Source organism: Lemur catta, chromosome 1, assembly GCF_020740605.2.
Source record: "Lemur catta isolate mLemCat1 chromosome 1, mLemCat1.pri, whole genome shotgun sequence".
Taxonomy (NCBI): Eukaryota; Metazoa; Chordata; class Mammalia; order Primates; family Lemuridae; genus Lemur; species Lemur catta.
Genome location: NC_059128.1, coordinates 32,951,744 through 32,962,826, shown reverse-complemented (window position 1 = coordinate 32,962,826; position 11,083 = coordinate 32,951,744).

Below are 11,083 nucleotides of genomic sequence, written 5' to 3'. Positions count from 1 at the left end.
CTTTTCCATGAATTGCAGAGGATCTTGGAGACCACGTCAAGGATTTTAGGCTTAATTCAGGAAGCCATGAGTCCGCTCTGAGGGCTTCTAAGCAGGAAATGGCATTATCAGAGCTGTGCTTTAGGAAGTTCTTTCTAGAGGGATTACCAAGGGGAAATAGGATGGAGACAGGGTGACTACAGCCCATGTGGCCTCTGTGTGTGAATTAGAAAAGGAATCTCCTCTGGGGTGCTCAGTTTGGCAAAAGATTATGCCAGGGAATATGGTTTGGTGGCTAAACCAGGGCTGGATTTTAGCTCCCCATTATCCCCTTGGCCAGTATAGTAGCTGGTTAATTAATGCTAGTGGCTTAATGCAATAAAGATTTATTTTTATATTTTTTAAAGACAGGATCTTGCTATGTTGCCCCGGTTGGAGTATAGTGGCTATTCACAGGGATGATCATAGCACACTAAAGCCCCAAACTCTTGGGCTTAAGCAATGCTCCTGCCTCAGCCTCCTGAGTATCTGGGACTACAGGCATGTGCCACTACACCTAGCTAAGATTTATTTCTTTCTTGCTCATGTCACAGTCCAGTGCCTATGGAGTTATTTTCTTCCCAGTGGATACTGAGAGACCCAGGCTACCTCTATCTTATAGCGGGAACATCTGGAATATGTAGCCTCCAAGATCACCAAAGCAAAGGAAGAAAGAGCTGGAGGTTCTCCAAGGGGCACTTAAGACCAGGCTTGGAAGTGACTCATCACTTCTGCCCACATTTCATTGGCCAGAGCATAGTCCCAACCTGACTACCACGGAAGCTAGGATATATAAAGGAGCAGAACAACTTGTACTGCATTGTGGCTAGAAAGCACTGGAAGATGATTCTAGCAGTTAGAGAAGATTATAAGGATATTAGGGGAAATTTGGTGCATAGCAGGTCCTCATTTCATTCAACATCATTTCGTTTTAAGGTTGATGAGAAAAAAATTCAATTTCCAGCAGGAGCCACTGTCTGTGTGGGAGTTTGTATGTTCTCCCCACATCTGCATGGGTTTTCTCCGGGTACTCCAGTTTCCTCCCACATCCCAAAGATGTGCACCTTAGGTTAACTGGCACGTCTACATTGTTCTAGTCTGAGTGTGGGTGTCTGTATAAGCGTGCCCTGTGATGGAATGGTGTCCTGTCCAGGGTTGGTTCCCACTTTGAGCCCTGAGCTGCCAGGGTAGGCTACTGCCACCTGTGACTCTGAACTGGCATAACTGGGTAAATCATTATCTTACTTGTTTTCATTGATCTTTTAAAAATGTATGTATAGCCCACATTTATTTCAGTGTTTAATATTAGAAGTGTTTTGAGTCTTAGAAGTTTGGCAGAAATATGCCATAGGAACTTAACTCTTTTTTTTTGAGACAGAGTCTCATTTTGTTGCCGGAGCTAAAGTGAGTGCCATGGCATCAGCCTAGCTCCCAGCAACCTCAAACTCCTGGGATCAAGCGATCCTCCTGCCTCAGCCTCCCAAGTAGCTGGGACTACAGGCACTTGCCACCATGCCCAGCTAATTTTTTGTTTCTATTTTCAGTTGCCCGTCTAAATTTTTCTATTTTTAGTATAGACAGAGCCTCACTCTTGCTGAGGCTGGTCTCAAACTCCTGACCTCAAGCAATCCTCCTGCCTTGGCCTTCCAGAGTGCTAGGATTACAGGTGTGAGCCACAGTGCCTGGGCAGGAATTTAACTGTTGTTATATCAATTAGCCTATGGTAAAATTGCTTTCCTTATATATGTCGTTTTGCTTAACGTTGCAGTTTCCAAAAACCTATTGATGATGTTAAGTGAGGATTTTCTGTTCTTCATTCAATTTCCATTTGACCATAATGAGAGGAATATCCTTTCTCTTATACAAAGCACTGTAGAGATTTAATAAGCATCCTCGTGTAGCAATTTGGTTTTTTTAGAACTGTTTACGTGGAAAATTATGAGTCATAATTACAGAAGGGACCTTTAGAGATTATAGTGTAGTTTATGCTACACTGTCAGAGCATGACTGACTCAAGCATAAAACCATTAAAAAAAATACACCCAAGTTAGCTTCTACCTGTAAAAATTTGTCTTACTTTATCTGCGTGTGACATTAGAGTTCTAGATTCACTGTGATGAATGCAAAATTTATCCCAGGTCTTTTGGTGAGCATCCCAGGTAAGTGGTGCTTGGGACAGTGAAGAAAGGATAAACACTCTCCTACCAAAAAATCAAAACTATCTGGGTTCAAACCTGTTTACCAGAGCTTCAGTTAGCCTCTGTTACCAAGTTAAGTTCATGGAGGACAAAGATATTCTTGGAATATTTAAAATAGTATTATATGGGTTCAGACAATCAAAATGGACCACTGACCAATCAGAATTTTGCCATATTGGTGAACATCAGCCCTGACATACAGCCAAGGACACTTTAAGTACAAGGCCATGAGGAATCATAACAATTACACAGAGTTTAAATAAATATTTCAGACTCATTCCTATGGTGTTCACAGGTCTTAGACTTTTCAGGAAAATCTAGGTTTTAGATATTAGATTTAGTTGTTGGATCACTCTCCATTTGGTGAAAAAACCATGGTAATCACAGCCATATCTACATGGGAGGAACCAACAAGTACAGTCATTGTAAGTTGTGGAGGAAAACTAATCAAGCCCATTTTTGTCTTAGAGGCACATAGAATATTAAAAGTGAAAGGACTGCATAGATTATTTTATTATGCCCTTATTTTAAAGATGAGTAATATTCCTATAAAAGGAAAGACAAAGTTAATTGGATTTCTTCTATTATTTAGGAATGTGGACATAGTATGTATAAGATTTCCTATGATATTTTTGAAATAGCTATTAAAAGATATTAAAACTTCCAGGGAAACTATTTGTAGGATCTAATAACATGCAAAGACAAAACATTTTTATTTAGTCGAATACCTTCTGTTATAATAAAATCCACTTTCTTCATTCATTCATTCATTCACTCATCCATTCATTCAATAGCTGTTTATTGAATATCTCCTATAGGCCAAGCACCAGACACTGAGGATACAATGGTGAATCCATCTGATTCCATTATTCTTTAAGATACTTTGCTTTTTTGTAAATGAAATATTTACTCTGTCAGAGTAAACAGAATATTGAGTTTAGGGTCAGAAGACCTGAATTTTAAATGTAATTATGCTCAACTATAAACTATATCAATGGTATCAAATAACCATTTGCTCAAGCCCCAAATCTCATTCATCTTTAGTCACTTTTTCATCTCATCAGTTATCAAGTTCTTCACAATTTCTGAAATTCACCTCCTGCTATCCATTTCATTATTCTGGATATTTCTTGTTTAAATGTTATATCCAGAGCTATGCCACATATGATTATGCAGGTCATCTTCCTGCACATGTGGCAGAGACATTAGTGCCCATCAAATATCCATGTACTCCTCTATATTTTCCTGTTAATTTCCTTAGTCTCCCCTGTTAACTGAGAGGTATATGACTTCTATTGCCATGATTTATATTTTAGACATCCATAAACTCTTTGTTTCAACACGATAGCATTGGCTTTTACAAAACTTGTCTGGAGACTAGCTTTTAATATGGCTGTCTTTCCTTTGTGAAGACAGAATAAGCCGTGACAGTTGCATTCACGTAACTCATGATTTCTCCTGAGCTCACTTTTTGACCACATCAATGTCGGGGGTGAGGGGGTATGTGAGTCAATTGATGAGAAGCTACATGGTCCATGTGGAAACGATTCCAGTATAGCCCACTTGACTTTATAAACAAAATCAAGACTATTGGAAACAACACATTGGGGGATTTGCAAAGGCCAAAAAGAAAACTGACACTAAATTGAATTGCTAAGTACTGAGAGTAGAAGGAGATGGTGGTAAGATCTATGTGTGAATATTTGAGAGATTAGGATAATTACAGTAAACAGAAAGCAAGGGAAAGGAGTATTGCAGGGTACCAAAGATGTCAGCACCTGTGTCTGCCCATTTCCTCCCTCTACTATAGGGTCTGCCATGCTCATGCTCATAGCCCCTGCTGAAGGGGTAGTTTGGACTAGAAGTAACACCTGACTCAAGGCCAGAGACCTGTGTTGTGGGTTAGTAGAAAGAAATTTGAAGGCCCAGCAAGATTTCCTTCTCTGGAGAATGTGAACCAAGAAACTATGAGAATTTGCCAGTTTTGATAGTGTCTCATGCTATGAGGAAGATAAAATTAAAAGGGATCCAAAATTATGAGGAAGCAGAAACCAAAAGGTAGAATAAAGAATGAAAGCTGGTATCAAGAGAAGAGCAGGAAAGGAGAAATAACATGGGAAACGTGGAAACGTGAGAGAGAGGAAGACATGGAGGGGGAGGTCTCCAGTTGCCTCAGTATCTGATGGTGTTTCAGCTCCAGGGTAAGTTTCAATTCTTATGTTTTTTAACAAGCCCCCACTTTCTCTGAGGTAAGTTGAGTGGTTCTTGGGTCCTTGCACTTTAAAGAGCTCAAGTAAGTTGTAAGGTCTCCCTGGACATTTGACATGTGAGTGTAAGAGCCCAAAAGAAGAGCTCTGTCTGTCTGTCTGTCTATCTATCTATCTATCTATATATTTTTTTTTTTTGAGAAAGAGTCTTGCTTTGTTGTCCGGGCTAGAGTGAGTGCTGTGGCATCAGCTTTGCTCATAGCAGCCTCAAACTCCTGGGCTCAAGCGATCCTCCTGCCTCAGCCTCCTGAGTAGCTGGGACTATAGGCACGAGCCACCATGCCTGGCTAATTTTTGTTTCTATTTTTAGTTGAGTGGCTAATTTTTTCTATTTTTAGTAGAGACAGGGTCTCACTCTTGCTGAGGCTGGTCTTGAATTCCTGACCTCAAGTGATCTTCCCGCCTCTGCCTCCCAGAGTGCTAGGATTACAGGCGTGAGCCACTGCGCCCAGCCAAAGAGCTGTATTTTAAACTAAATGATCAGTTTTGAAATAAAGTTAGCCCCACTTGACCTCTAACTATGTGGGTTTACAAGTCTACTTGTAAATCACATCAGCTCAATTTATAGGGAGTTGTTTTTAGAACCTTTACTTCTCATTTTAAATACCAGTAGTTATGTTACAGCATGTGCAGCAGAACCAAATGACATTCAGCCTCTGGTTCTGGAAATCTTGTCAATTACTTCTTTCTTTTGCTTCCATAGACTCTGTTTTCATGTTATCTTGACTTTGGATTTAGATCAGATAATAACAGTGGTGTCCACAAAGGCTTGCTGTAACTTAGGGTTTTTGTAGGGCTATAAATGGCTAACATTAATTGTATGCTTATTCTGTGTCAGGCCCTGTTCTTAAGAACATTCCATGTAATAACACATTTTATAGTCACAACAATGCTATGATGTAGATAATATTATTATTCCCATTTTACAGATATGAAAAACTGAGATAGGGAAAGGTTCAAAAAATTTCTCAAGGTCTCACAGCTATCAAGTGGCAGAGCCAGGATTCAAATATAGTTAGCATCTACATTCTGAACTAGGACTTTGTATGGTCTTGTTCCCATGGAAACTGTAGAAGATCCTGACTAACCAGAGATTATCAGTTTCTTCATCCCAGTGGTAATTGATTCAATAACTATGCTACGGGTGACCAAGACAGATAGGCAGGGTCTCTGCCCTTAAGAGGACCTTCTGGTCTTTCAGACTTTTGTAAGTTTGGTTAGAGTTCATCTTTACCCTCAGAATATAATTTTCCCTTGGGTGAAATTGTGAGAGAGAGTTTTTGCCCCAGAAAAGCTGAACATTGGAACTTCAGTGACTTCAGTGTGGTTTATTCTTGCTGGACTGAGTATTTATAGCGTATTGGCAATAGTCAATTATTATTTTTCTGGCTAGAATTTATCCCTCTGACCTTGCAGCTACCCCATCCTTCCCCAGTCTCTAGCTTTATTTTTGGTTTTTAATTTTTAAATATAGTAGCATGTACTAGTCTTTATAACATTTCTTTCAAGATCCTTTTTGGATTTGTTTCTTTTCATAGAGCATTAACAAGCCAACTTAATATAATTTATCAAACTACAATGGCATTGTATCAATAATATCAGGAGTAGGTTCAGTGGCATATAACAGAAAAGCCTAGATAATAGTGGCTTAAATAAAATAGCATCTTCTTTCTTTTTCACATAAAAGAATTTTAGAGGTGAGCAATCCAGGATTGGCATGGAGATACCACAAAGTTGTCAGGGACCCAGCTCTTTCCCACTCACTATTATGTTATCCCCATGGTAGGCCTCTCCTCCTCATGGTCTAAGATGGCTGCAAGGGCTCCAGTCATCATATCATGTCCCAGGTAATAGGATGGAGACAAGGGATAAGATGGGTATATCTCCTTCCTATTAATGAATTATTATATTCTTTTTTATAATTAAATTATATATATATATATATATTTTGAGACAGAGTCTCACTCTGTTCCCCAGGCTAGAGTGAGTGCCGTGGCATCATCCTAGCTCACAGCAACCTCCAATTCCTGTACTCAAGCGATCCTTCTGCCTCAGCCTCCCGAGTAGCTGGGACTACAGGCATGTGCCACCATGCCCGGCTAATTTTTTCTATATATATTTTTAGCTGTCCATATAATTTCTTTCTATTTTTTTTTTTAGTACAGATGGGGTCTCGCTCTTGCTCAGGCTGGTCTCGAACTCCTGAGCTCAAACAATCCACCTGCCTCGGCCTCCCAGAGTGCTAGGATTAGAGGCATGAGCCACTGTGCCCGGCCTATAATTAAATTATATTTTAATTAACTATTTAAATCTTTCTTTTTTCTTCTTTACAGCAAGTAGCAGGAAGAATGAATTATTTTTTTATATCATAAGTACCACACAATATTTCTGCTTAGATCTCAACAGCCAGAATTTAGTTGTGTGGCCACACCCATTAAAAGGGAGACTAGGAAATGTAAGGTTTCAGTTAAGTTGCAATAGAACTATCCAGAAATGGGAGTTCGTTATTATGGAAGAATGAAAGAAAAGATATAGGGAGATAGTTGAGAGTCTCTGCTGTAGATACCTTACATATAGTTGGCATTTTATAAAGAGTTGTTGATTCATAAACTTGATGATCATGTTCTTAGTGGTATCACACAGGCCATTAATGATGATAATGAATCTAAGGATTTTCCCTCTTCTTATTTTTTTACTTTATGATAACACAATATAGCATATCATCGCTTTCATTGCATCTGGAAACCCACCTGTAAATAGCTTAAGCAAAATGGGGAATATATTGGAAGGATACAGGGAAACCCTAGAAAGAGATGAGCCTAAGAAGAAGAAAAGACAGAAATTTGGCCACTGGTCAAGAAAATCTGGAATTGAGAATTCTACTATAACAAAGACACTTTATCTGTCTTCTCCACTTCCTTCTGTCCATTGACTTTATTCTCTAATACAGAATGAGTTTCTTCATTTGGAAAAAAAATATCCAATGATATCTCCCAGATTTTATATCTAGGTGCGGCTTCAGATGACCTGTCTTTCCAAGTCTAAAAATCCTGGAAGAATGGTTTCATTGGCCCATCTTTGGCCAGGTGTCCACCTCTTGACCTATTAGCTGTGGCCAAGGAATAGCCAGCAGTAAAATAGCTCTTCTTGCTGCCATCATGATAGAAGTGTGGGAATCGGAGGAGCAGTTCCTATAGAAAAGGTGTGTTCTGACCATAGTTATACAGGTGTCCACTATAATTACATGTGATGAAAAAATACAGGTCAGTGGTCTGAATTAAATGAATGGTGAAGAAGAATAGGATCTATCCTAATGCATAAAAATGATTTAGCTACAAATAAACATTATTTAATAGGACTACAATGTATATAATATTTACTATATGTCAGGCATTGAACTGAGTATTTTTTATATATTGAGTCATTTATTCCTTATGAGCTAGATAGAGGTTATTATCCCCGTTTACAGATGAAAAAACTAGAGCTCAGAGAGGTTAAGTAATTTGTCCAGGGTCATATAGCTAGTAAGTAAAATACATTTGTTTTAACTTCAAAGTTTTAAACTACCAGAGTAATACACTGCCTTAATACTTATCTATCTTGAGTTGGAAACTATGGTCATTTTTGACCATAGTTCTGCCATAATAAAGCTGTTTGAACTTGATAAACCTTGCAATGTCTAACAGGGTTTTAATCTCTTCATCTGTAGAAAGATTGGTTTGGATCAGATTACTTTTTCTCCTTTGTGTGTGTGTGTGTGTTTTTTTTTGAAAGACAATTTTCCTCTGTTGCCCAGGCTGGAGTGCAGTGGTGCAATCATATCTCACTGTAACCTCGAACTACTGAGCTCAAGTGATCCTCCTGTCTCAGCTAACTTTTAATTTTTTTTGTAGAGACAGGGGGTCTCGCTATGTTGCCCAGGCTGGTCTTGAACTCCTAACTTCAAGTGATCCTCCCACCTCAGCCTCCTACAGTGCTAGGATTACAGGTATGAGCCACTGTGCCTGGCCTATGCTTGTTAATACAGATAATTTTAAAATATTCAATATTTTTGAGGGCTTCATGAGGTAGATCTGTGTCAGGACCTGAGAGTAAATTAAAATATACAAGAGGCATTTCTTTTTACAGTGTTATGGACAAACTAAACAAAATTATTATTTTGCAGACTTAGAAGTCCAGGAAAGAGTAGCCTTTATGAGAGGCATGACCATCAGCTCAATCCTGTCTTCAAGAGTATCTCTCTGCCATACTCAGTATGTTGCCTTTATTCTAAGGTTAGTTCCTCTTGCAGTTGCAAGATGGCTGCCAGTGGCAATCTGAGTTATAGGCTGACGTGTTCATACCTGGCAGGAAATAGAGAACTCTCTCCCAAGCATGGACTGAAAATCCTTCCCTTCAGTTTGACTGGGTCAGTTTGCCCTAGGACTATAATGTTTTTCACATGTATTAATTAGAATAGTCTAGCATATTCTAATCTAGCATAACCTAGATTCTAGGTCATGCTGCAGTGAAAAATACCCCCAAGTCTCAGTGGCTTAAACAACAAAGATGCATTTTGTACTCAAACTATATGACGGTGGGAGGTAGGCTGCTCTACATTGTCTTTTTTTGGGAACCTAGGCTGAGAGAGGCTTTACCAGTACTCTTAAAATGATATTGGTCTTGAATCTGAGGAAGAGTAAATATTATAAGGACTTAGGCTAGCAATTAAATGTTCTACCTAGAAGTGACACATACCACTGATACCCACAACTCACTATAGACTGGTGGCTATAACTAGTCAGTCACATGGTCCAGCCCAACTGCGAGGTGGGGAGGGTGTCTAGGGTGCTTGTGGAAAAGTATAATCTTTTTATATGCCTGGAAGGAGAGGGTAAGCATTACAAATTTCTTACCATATTAGGTAATCCAATTACTGATTGACTCAGGCTGAGTTGCCCTTCTGTAGTTGGAGTTTGGGTGATTACCTAAAAAACAAGCAAATAAAAACAAAAATAAAGAACTCGATTAAAAAGGAAGGATGGGAGTGGATGCTGAATAAGAAATTAATAGTGTGAACTATATGCTGCTTTAACCCAATGAAGAAAACAGAAATTTTAGCTATGGAGGCAAGTCATAGGGAGGGATAGTCTGGCTAGTTTCATCAGTCTTTAAATCAATCACTTCATTTACTCTTCTAATGGGAAAGATTAGCTCTGGCTTTTTAATGAGTGGGTGTAGAGTTTCTATTTAAGGAGTTGGCTCAAAAGTGACTTAAAATACATTGGATTTGAAAATAGACTTTTTCCATATTTCACTTTTGTACTTACTGTCCATGGTGTGTCAAGCTGGCTAGATTTATAGTTTTAGAACTGCCAAACAACTAAAATTTATCTAGTTCAACCTCTTATTTTACAAATGAGAAAACTGAGAACCATTTGGGTAAAGTGATTTCTCAAGGTCACACCTTCTTGCTCGTGGCAATAACAGTGCTTCCTTTTGGATGATTTCCTGCAAAATGGAATCCTGTAAGTGAAGTGTGGCTACAGCGACAATTATTTAATATAAAACAAGAACAATTACAAATTATTAAAAATGTTCCCAGGGCTGACAGTCAGTGGGCACACATTGATAGAGATGGAAAAATTTCTAAATTATTTGGTAAGGAGCTGCTGCTGAGCCTTCTGAGAGCCTCAGCCTCTTTCTGGACGCCCCAGATCTCCCCACTATAATAATAGGATCTACCTCAAAGGTTTGATTTGAGAATTAAATGGTGGAGGTAAAGAGTTTTGCATGGGGACTGGTGCTCAGCAATATTACACCTTGGCTATTATTTTTATTGCAGTCATAATAAAATGGTAGTAAATTTCAAACTAGTTTCTACATGAATGTTCACAACTTAGGAAATGTGATAGCATTCAAGTTCATTAACTTTGATCTAGCTAATCTCTCAATAAAATGGCCACTCATGTACTCACTTTAACTTTCATTTCAATCTTTTCCATTGTGTAAGGGTGGACTCCTCCTTGCCCCACACCCAAGTCCCCACAGCTCTGGTTGATGTCTAAGAATTCTGACCAAGGCTATGTAAAAGAAAATAATGTACTGACAAAGTCCTGCTAGTTCTTAGCATAACAATTCGTGGAGAATGTGCTGTACAATCTTTTGTTGAGTAGAATTTATCTATAACTTTTGAGATAAGTAAAAATCGGCCCAAAGCCTAGTTTGGTGAGGGAGGGGTGGAGGAAGAGGTGGAGCACTTATACTTGCTTAAGCAAATATCACAAACTGGGAGTGATGAGAAGCAGAGCAAGCAGCTGGGGTGAGAAGAGAAAGAGTGAGAAGAGTCCAGGAGCAGGGTGAGAGGTTGGAGCTTGTGGAGAAGACATTTTGACAGAGATGTTTTCTGGTGGCCAGTGATGTTTAGAACCTTTTGGTGATGCTTTCTGTCTTAGAATTTAACCTGGCAAGAAAAAGGCAGGGTTTCAGGAATTTTTCTCTCTGGAGAAACTAGAAGAAATGTGTATTTTAAATGCTGGGACTGTTGTCTGCATTGAGAAAAGGCAGGGTAAGCACCCCTGTTATAGGTGAATTTTCTGGAAATTCATTACTGGTTTAGAA